Here is a 10,085-nt window from a genome sequence, read left to right on the forward strand (position 1 = left end):
CGTGACTGTGAGAATAATTTCCAAGGTTCGGCCATTACATCAAAATCGTAATCAGTGCAAATGATCTATATAGAAATATGAAATTAGAAATTGGTTTTCTGCATTGATGGACAAGTACACTTGGTGAACAGAAGGAGAAGCTAATGAAAATGAGAAGCAATTTGGCTGACACCTGGCCAGTGCAGTATGTTTGTCTTTGAATGACTATGCTCATTTGTCCCCAAAATGAAAACACCAATAAAGACTTGACAGTATTAAGGCCAACACGGAGGTGGGGCATTTGCGGAAGTGCTTGGACTTTATAGAAGATACTCAGCACACACAGCCATTACATGGAATGTTGAGGTTATTGGAATAGCAGCGAGAAGTCATCATATTCCCAAAACAAAACCATTTCTAGGTAAGAGATATGATATCACAAACATTTAGCTTCATCGTGTCCCCTTCCTATTTTTACTCTATTACTTTTGGAACATGGAGTGAAGCACTTCAGTCATATGTGAGGCGAGGGCCAAATATCCTGTCTGTCCTTCTGGCCCTGTAGTTTGTGATTTGCTATTTTTACCTCCTTTCTTTCTACCTATCAACATACTCAAATTTTCCATATCTTTACCTCCTCTGTTTCCTACCTACTCACAAACTGCTACTTCCTTTATCTTATCAGATGTGCAACACTCTGCATGCAGCCTGGACCTCGGCTCTGTCTCACCTACTCTTTTATCCAGTTTCAGATATTTGGGCTCGTTCTTCCCAATTGCCCTTTGAGAGTTCACCACTGACTTCCTGGTCTTGAAAGGCAGTGGCCTTTGCTTTAAACATTATCTCTTTGAGCTCCCTACAGCACAGCTGGAAGGCGACTTTTCCTTGTTGGAGCCCCAGTGAGAACAAAATGTTTTCTTATCTAAAGAGCTATCATTTGGAAGTGTTGAATTTCATCTTGCCTTTAAAAACAACTTACCAAAGGGCATGGGTAACATAATCTGTCTGCTGCTATTTGGCCCAGTGTTCCTGTCAGAATGCCACCCAGTTGAGATTTCGTGGATCTGTAGATAGGACCTAAGCTTTGGGACCGGTACCTATTTCTCACCTGAATACCTGTGTTCACCTCAACTCCTCAGTATTTCTTAGTCCTTGGAGATTAAACAGACATGAAAAGGAAACAGAGGTTGTAGGAGTTTGCACTCTGACCTCACCTCATCTTTTCTGCAACATTATGCCACTCCACCACCCATGTCCTCTCCTTCAACTTGGTTATTCCCTTTCATTTATGTTTTCTTAGTGACCCAGTTCCTTCATCTTATCTTAGACCAAAGCTTCAGTCAGTCCTCAGATGTCTGTTACCGTCTGTGAAATCTCCCCAACAGGAATACAAAACTTTGTGGTCCAGCTTTAACTAATTTTTCCCCCTAAAATTCAATTTCATAATGCCAAATGCTTGCTGGAGATATTTGCCAAACAAAACCAATTACCTTCTGCCATAACATGCACTGCTTTGGATTTGACCTGACAGGGATAGTGAAAGAGTCAAGAAAGGACATAGAGACAAACATATGCAGAAGCTGGGATTGGGTGGGCCATGCATTCTGAAGAAGATGCATCAGTAGCTTAGAAACTTAACACAACTATTATAGGCCACTGAGCAAGACAGAACGTTTATTGTGAAGAACAAGGCAAGATTATTGTATGCAGCTGAAGAAGGAGGTGGGTTTATTGTTTAGAGCTGAGTGAGGAGGAGGGATGCTAGCTAATCTCTCTAGGAGGTCTCTATAGGGAAGCAGTTTCAAGTTGCAGTCATCTGGATGAAGAAACCTGTGGTCGATAGTTTCTGCATGCAATGGTTTCAACTAATGGCCACTTGTTTGTACCATCCATGCTTGGATAGAGGAAGGCTTTGCTGAACCTGATCAGGGAAGGCCTTGCGATGACTGTGGATCTGATAGACTGGGGTCCTTGATACACCTGTGCTCATGTCAACAAAACTCACTCACTCAGGGCCCCTTAGTTCCACATAACCCTCGGTACTAACATGATGCTTCTTAAAATCTAGCCTATTTCTCTATTGCTACCAAGTCTGATGCCCTACAGATATTTCAGACCTCACATTTAATTAATCTATCATTCTATCTTCCTAAAGCTCTTGTATGTCTTTCCATATTCCCAAATTCATCAATGAAAGCACCATCTAATTCTAAAGGTAAACCATGTGGTTTCCTACCATCCAACACTCCTTGACTCATCTATGTCACTTCTTAAATAACTCATCCATCCCTAACCTTAACTCAGGTGCCTATCACCTAAACTTGAAATAAAAAAATAGTAATAATTAAAAAAAATAACAACAAAAGAAAAACTTCCCTGAAAGTCACCTTTTCTGATAGACTCTCTCCCATCTCAATGTTTTATCACCCCTAGTACTTATGTACTATGTGAGCAAGTTGAAGCTGGCTTGTTTCACATGACTCTCAAGGTAACTCTCATAACTACTTATCTACTGCCTCACAGAGGGAACAAGACTTTGAGCATGTGTTCAGGAATATCCTTCATGAGCTGAGCCTTCAGCCAGAACAATCAGACTCTTTGTCGTTTGTTCCTAATCTCACAGGCAGTGAGGATGCCTCCTGTCTCATCGCTCCCTTAACTCTGTGCCTTTGCACACACTGTTCTTCCACCCAGAACTCACTCCAGCCTTGATTTCCACACCTCACTAATTCTTCAAGATTATGTGAGTGAAAACGGGTCCATCCACTCTCTTGAAGTACTCAACATGGACTCGATTCTATGTGTACTCAGTAAAGCATTCCTCAGGATGATCTATCCACATAGGCACTGTGGATTCTATTTTGTTGGTTTGCAAACTTTGGTATGGAAACATTAGTAACACATTAAATGTTGGTGGTGTTGAGCTCTACTCCCACCGAAGTTATACTGACTAATGTTGAATAAGCAGCATTTGCTTATCATCTTCTCAGTGAAACCCATCATTTTTTCTTCCCACGAAACATTCATTTCTCATTTGATTTTCTCTTCTGTGGGCATGGATAACTTGTGTTTACTCTAAATTTTGGAACAAAAATAAAAATAATAACCCACAACATATCTGTTTGATAATATCCTATGGGCTTTCACAGCAAAATGTATTTAATCTTGCAGTAACTCTATATGAAAGAATCTCTTATCCTTATTTTAGTGAGAAAGAAACTGGGCTATGAAGAAGTAACTTATTGCAGAGAACATATAATCATAGTTCCATGCTAACTATCTTCTATTATTTTATTTCCAGCATACAGAAAGCACATGCCTTCCAAAGGGATTGAATTGCTACTTGCTACAATGGTGAACCTTGCTCATCCCTGCCCACTCACCACTCCAGGATACTCGTCACAATCTTAATCTGCTCTGGGCCTTGTATTTCCATAGTTCTAACCTTACCACCTCACCATGCTGTCATCTCAGTACACTCTTGTCTACTGTGATCAACAGCATGGTGGGATGGCTTCTTTTCCTGGTCTGTACATGCCTACTCTTTGATCAACACATCACATTCTATTTCTTGAAAAATAAAATGAAACCCTGAAGCTTTTCCCTTCCTAATAGAATCTCAAAATACTTCTACAACCTTTTTTAACATTGTAAAGAGAATCCTTACTTTGAACATTTCTTCTGTAATCAACATTCTTATGCAAGTCACATAAGTCTTCCAATAGAAGGTATTTAAAAGTTTTATTAGGAAGCACGGAGTCAAAAGGGTCTTTTCCATCAGCCATCATGATGCTTTAGCTCCAACATTTCTGGTTTGTTTCTGAGCTGGACTGTTCTCTGGTGATTTATAATAGTTCAAATCCAGATTCCTTTGAAAGAAGCTATTTGAGGACTCAGTCTTCAGTCTCCCACAATCAAAACACTATAGCCTTGTTCACATTCCTTTAACTATGGTTATATGTTCACACTTATAACATTGATGTGAGTTATCAATGTTATAAGTGTGAATATAACACTTATAACCCTTGATGTGTTTTGTCGCTGTCTTCATTCCTTGCTTCATTTATCTCTTCTGTAACTTATTCATTTCTCCTTAATGTAAGATTCGTGCATTAGCATTATCTTATCTGCATTTATTTTCATGGTGTCATGTTCATAGATAAAAGCTTCTGCAACCAAGTATGAAAACCTGAGCTTAATCCTGCAACACACATGGGGAAAGGAGAGAGAAGACCCTAGCAAGATGTTCTCTGACCTCCACAGGTGCTGTGGATGCGTGCCCACACTCACATACACACATTATGCACAAACACATACCAACAGTAAATGAACACCAGTATATTTTTTGAAAAGTAAAAAAATTGGATAAAAAAGTAGTCAGACAATTTTTAAAATAGCAATTGGTGCATAAGTTATCCATCTATACAGCCTGATAAATAAAAGTGGGTGGTATATGAATCCCTTGCATTTTCATTGAAGCCACACTTCCTTCTTGTGTTTTTTTTTTCTTAGCTCTTTTTAAAGGGGAAAATTGGATCTTATAATTCAACCTCAGTGATTCCTATAACCTGAAAACGTACGAGTAACCTCCAGATTTTAAGGGTTCAGAAGAAACTTTTCTACAGCCATGCGATGCCACCATTGCTTACTAACAGATGATGAGATCAAGATAAGACTCTCCTTGTTTTTCTTACATCTTAGAATCAGTTAAAAGGGGTCCATCAGAAACAAGATATCTATTATGGAATTATGAAAAAAATTCCTCCTGTGGAAACCCCAAGACTCTGTAAGGTTTCTTTCAGAATGAAAGACAGATGGCATAATAAATCACTATCAATTTTCATTTTGCTGTTTGGGAAAACCCTTCATCCATGAGCAAAGGTCATGGCTCCGTCAGGAAAGTAGTTGACTTACAAACATATGGACCTTAGCCCCAGAATCCACATTGTAAAGTAAGTTCAGTGTAGTGTCTTAAACTTGTAATCGTGATGTTGGAGAAGCAGAAACAGGCAGCTCCATGGGGCACTCTGACTAGACAGCCTCCCTCACCTATTCAGCAATTTATAGGCCAATGAGAAACCTTATTTCCATGAAGGGAACAACACCTGAAAAACCAAACTCAAGGGTTTTTTGGCCCTCTACGGTCAAGTACACACACATGTAAACATACACACCTGTTCCTGCATTCATATACAGACATGTATTCACACCTTTGTCCATATGATATATTTAGGAAATGTGTCATATAATCAAATGCATAAAATGATATTATAAAAAACAGATACCCTGTTTATTCTAAACAAGGCTCTCTTGATGACTGTGAAACAACACTTGCCCTGAATTTCTTTGAATTAGCCTGACAGTGTGGCCCTTAAGTTTCTAAATTCAAATCATGAGTCTGTAAGCACTGGCCAGAAAAGATGTGTTTGGAATATTAGCATTCCAAAGTAGGACACGTTATCTAGTGAATAAAGTAAACATTAAATAAAAGCAGCTTGCATTATCACAAGTCAGAGGAATCTTAGAATTTCAATAAGAGAATAATTTGGAAAGGAGGTAGTTAAGTAGGAGAGACTCCATATGATCAGACAACCTCTGATAGTCCTTGGAAGATTTTACAGGTGCCATGTGAAGTGTTACTGGGACTTTTCATTTCAGTTAATGCAGCTCCTACAGTACTGATTGCAAAACCGAACCCTCACAGAGTCTTTGTTTTATTAGTTTGGGTGCTTTGGTTGTCTTTCTTCTAAAGGATATGAAATACGTGACACTAATTAGGCTTGGAGGTGAGACTCAGAGCACCTTCGTCTGACAAGATTTATGGCGTATGGAAATGTGGTCTTCATCTGAAAACTGCGTGGAAGCTTGTCAGGCGCTCGCTTCCATTGTTTACAGCCAGCTTAACCTATTGGGAAAGGGCTTTAATGGCCAGCCTGAGCGGATCAAGAATACACAGAAGTTCAGCATGAGTGGAGATCAGAGCCATAATTCAGTTCCAGCATGTCACAATGTCTTTGTGACATTGGGACTGACATTGTATTCACCATAATAAACTGGAAAAAAGACTTCACCAATTTATAAAATGTTTTTAAATGCCACCAACGTGCTCATTTCATTTTCTTTGCCTCCTCTTTTTCTGATATTGCTCCCATCAAGAGCCAGCCATAGGGGTGTCTGGACAAATGGGCCAATCTCTGTCCTTACCAAATGTCAAATTAAGACTTCAGATGGCAAGTTTTCCATATGCTCGCTTAAATAAATCATGAAGTTTAATAGTATATCTCAGGTCAGATGGTACTTTCTCTTTTAATTAATTAATTAAATTTATTCATTTACTTTACATCCCAGTCACAGTTTCCCATCCTTCCTCTCCTCCCATTCCCTCCCCCATCTGCCCCCACCGCCCATCACACCCAACTGTCCATCCCCCTCTTCTCTGTTTCTGTTCAGGAAGGAGCAGGCTTCCCATGGGTGTCAACAAAGCATGGCACATATCAAGTTGAAGTAGGACAAAGCTCCTCCCCTTGTATTAAGGCTGGGCAAGGCAACTCAGTATGAGGAATAGGTTTCTGGAAGCCAGGCAAGGTGTTAGCAACAGTCCCTGCTTCCACCTCTAGGAATCCCATGTGTAGATCAAGCCACACAACTGTCACCCATGTAGAGGGCCTAGGATGGCCCCATGCAGGCTCACTAGCTGCCAATTGTCATCAGAGAGTCCTCATCCAGTGACTGATGGAAACAGATGCAGAGATCCACAACCAAGCACAGGGCCAAGTTCCTGTTGAACAGAGGGAGGAAGGATTGATTGTACGAGCCAGGGGCGATCAAGGTCATCAGAAGGGAACCCACAGAAACAACTAACCTGGGCTCATAGGAGCTCACAGACTCTGAACAGACAGTACCTTCTTAATGAACGTTATATTTCCTAGCTCACAGAAATGTAAAGGACAAACAGACCTATAACTTAAAGGTATTATTAGTATTGAGCATAAAATTAGCCTTACATTTGAATTTTCAAAGCAGAAAAGAAATGAAAAAAATACTTAGTGGAAGCTCAAATTGTGTATGCGATAGTTTGAAATTATGAGTTGCATTTCTTTCCTTGTCCCTTCAATTCAGAGTTCTGCTCATCCATAAGCCACTTTGTCAAATTGTTAAAATGTCTCAGTACCCATAATGACAAACCAAAATTGAAAGTGTGCCTTCTGAATTATATTTTAATGGCATACAAGCAGCAGTATAGAAAAGATGATGTTTCCTTTAGTATAACCTCATTTTTCAATCTTTGTTTAGCTATAAGTTATTTTTAAGCCAAGAAAATCATCCTGGACCATGACACATTTGGGGCCCTTTTGTCCTTCATAGGACAAGTAGAAATTTCAAGTAAAATTCTGACTGTACATTTAGTTCCATATAGATAAACTTCAATCAATAACATGTGTTTTGAATGAGTGAGTTTCTGTGTGAAATTCTAGAAATAAATTTTGGATACAATTTCTTCTGAACTGTGAAATTCCATTCTGGTGTGGAAACCCACCATTTGGAACACAGTTCTGTATTATAGCTTGGTAGTAGCTCTCTTTTCTATCAGAACAACACTGTTGTTAATGTACTTAACGGTTCCAACTATTGAGCTAAATTAACATTTAAGTTCACCACAGAAAGTTTTAAACAATGAAATTCTGTATTCATGATAGACATACAAGCTCTTCAGCCTGAAAAGATGTCGAGGTTCAGTAGCAACTTCCTAGACCAAGGAGAAAGACTAGAGTTCAGACTTCAGTCACGAGTGATTTAACTCAAACAATACAGCAGTCCTCCTGCCTCACCTCCCAGTTTAGGGTGGCAAGTGTGCTCCCAGCATACCTGACTTTGTTCTTTGTAATTTATTATTTTGCTCTAAACTTAATGAAGAGTAATTGTTGTTTACATGAAATTGTTAGAAAAATAATTCTTTAACAAAAGGCTGAAAGGAAAACAAGATGGCGAGCATCAGACTATTGTAATTTGGATGTAGATTTTTACCCAAAGGTTTATGTGCTGCAGTTTAAACCCGGAGGGAACTGATGGAGAGGAGGTGGATTTGTAAGAGGTATGTAGTATGGAAGGTAATTAGCTCATGAGGGAATCACCCTTGGAAGGAATTAATGCAATCCTTGCAGACCAGTTTGTTATCAAAAGCAAATTATTTGAAAGTGATACCGTACCATATGCTTGGTCCTGTCTACATTTGCCTCATCTGCTAGATTTCTTAACTATGTTATGATGCAACTGGCCATCATATTTGGACTTTCTAGACATCAGAATGAAGGTTAAAAGATATTCATTATACATTATTCATTGTCAGGTATTTTGTTATAGCAATAAAAATTGAAGATCATGAGGGAAAATGTATGATGTCAAATCTTGCTATCAACTCATAGGTGAAATTGGTTTCATTTGGTTCCCAAATCCTGCTTGTCTCCCCATTGTCTGCCAGCACTTTGTGTTACGTGTGAATAACACAGGCAGGGATATGCTGTTGGCTCATCATTGCTAAGTATTGTTTGCTAATGATGAGGCTCAAAAATTTCCATTACTTTGCTCCAAAAAGAGATCTGATTCACATTGAGTTTAGAAACATTTATTAAAGGCACCCAACTCTTCCTGATATGTTGATAGTTAATACTGGTTTGTTAATGGTGAAATAATATCTCTAACAATAAAATCTCAGTAGAAATATTTTGGAAAACCTTGTAAGGGCATTGTTTGAGTTAAATCGCTCACGACTGAAGCCTAAACTATAGTCTTTCTCCTTGGTCTAGGAAGTTGCTACTGAACCTTGACACCTTTTCAGGCTGAAGAGCTTGTATGTCTATCATGAACACAGAATTTCATTGTTTAAAACTTTCTGTAGTGAACTTAAATGTTAATTTAGCTCAATAGTTGGAACCGTTAAGTACATTAACAACAGTGTTGTTTTGATAGAAAAGAGAGCTACTATCAAGCTATAATACAGAACTGTGTTCCAAATGGTGGATTTCCACACCAGAATGGAATTTCACAGTTCAGAAGAAATTGTATCCAGTGTGAGCTATGCAGAGAGACACTGTTTCAAAACAAAACACAACTAAACAAAACAGGAATTTCTGAGTAGGATGATGGTCTAGAAGCTGACTTGGTGTGAGCTAGTAGAGGAGAAGAGTCAGTACAAGAGAGGACAACCTCCTGGAGTTGAGAGGTATGGACAGAAGAACTGAAAAATGCCCAGAAAACCACCAGCAATTTGCTGAAAAGAAATCAGCTACGCTGGACAGAGTCCCAGCTTTGTTCCCTGGCATGGGGAAAGCAAGCATGGTGGCCCTGATGTAAAGGGACTGGCAGTACTGCCAACCAGATGATCCCAGTGTCCTCAGAAGCCTCAAGTCCAGTTGTGACTTTGAGCTCACAGATCAGCAGTGGGGAGGAATCCCATTTTGTCCCTTTCTGTGACTCCCAGGGCAGAAGTGATAACTGTATGGTGAGGTCATCTAGGTTGCAGGAACTGATTATTTTCTCCACTGATTTAAAGAATAAAAAGACAAGAAGAGTTCTCATTGATTGGCCACACTTTATCAAAATAAAAAACAAAATGGTGGGGGGAAGGGGGCTAGGCCGAGCATGCCAAACATGGCACCAACAGGTTTTGCCTTTTACTCACCCCCCCCCCCGCCCCCGCCGCCTTGCTAAACTGTGAAATTATTTTTCTAAAGCTAGCCACCAAGGTCTACTCCCTTATTTGGCCACTGACTCATTCCTGAAACTGATCACCAATGTCCCACTACCAAAACATCAAAGTTTAGCAATCAAAATTCATTATTTTGACTAACCTAATTAAAATGCCCAATCAGTGGAGGGACACTATTCTACTCACTCAAGCATGTGGCTCTGGCAGGCCTTGCCCTTCTCCCCTATTCCATTTGCCTTAATAAAAATCTTTAGACTACATTCATAAAGCTAGCCACCAAATTCTTCCCTTATTTAACCACTTCCTCCTCCTGAGGCTGACTGTCAAGGTCCAGCTATCAAAGTATTGAAGTCCAGTAATCAACTCCCCCCTCCACCCCGGCTCACCTAATTACCTTGCC

The sequence above is a fragment of the Peromyscus maniculatus genome, chromosome 16, assembly GCF_049852395.1.
Source record: "Peromyscus maniculatus bairdii isolate BWxNUB_F1_BW_parent chromosome 16, HU_Pman_BW_mat_3.1, whole genome shotgun sequence".
Lineage (NCBI taxonomy): Eukaryota > Metazoa > Chordata > Mammalia > Rodentia > Cricetidae > Peromyscus > Peromyscus maniculatus.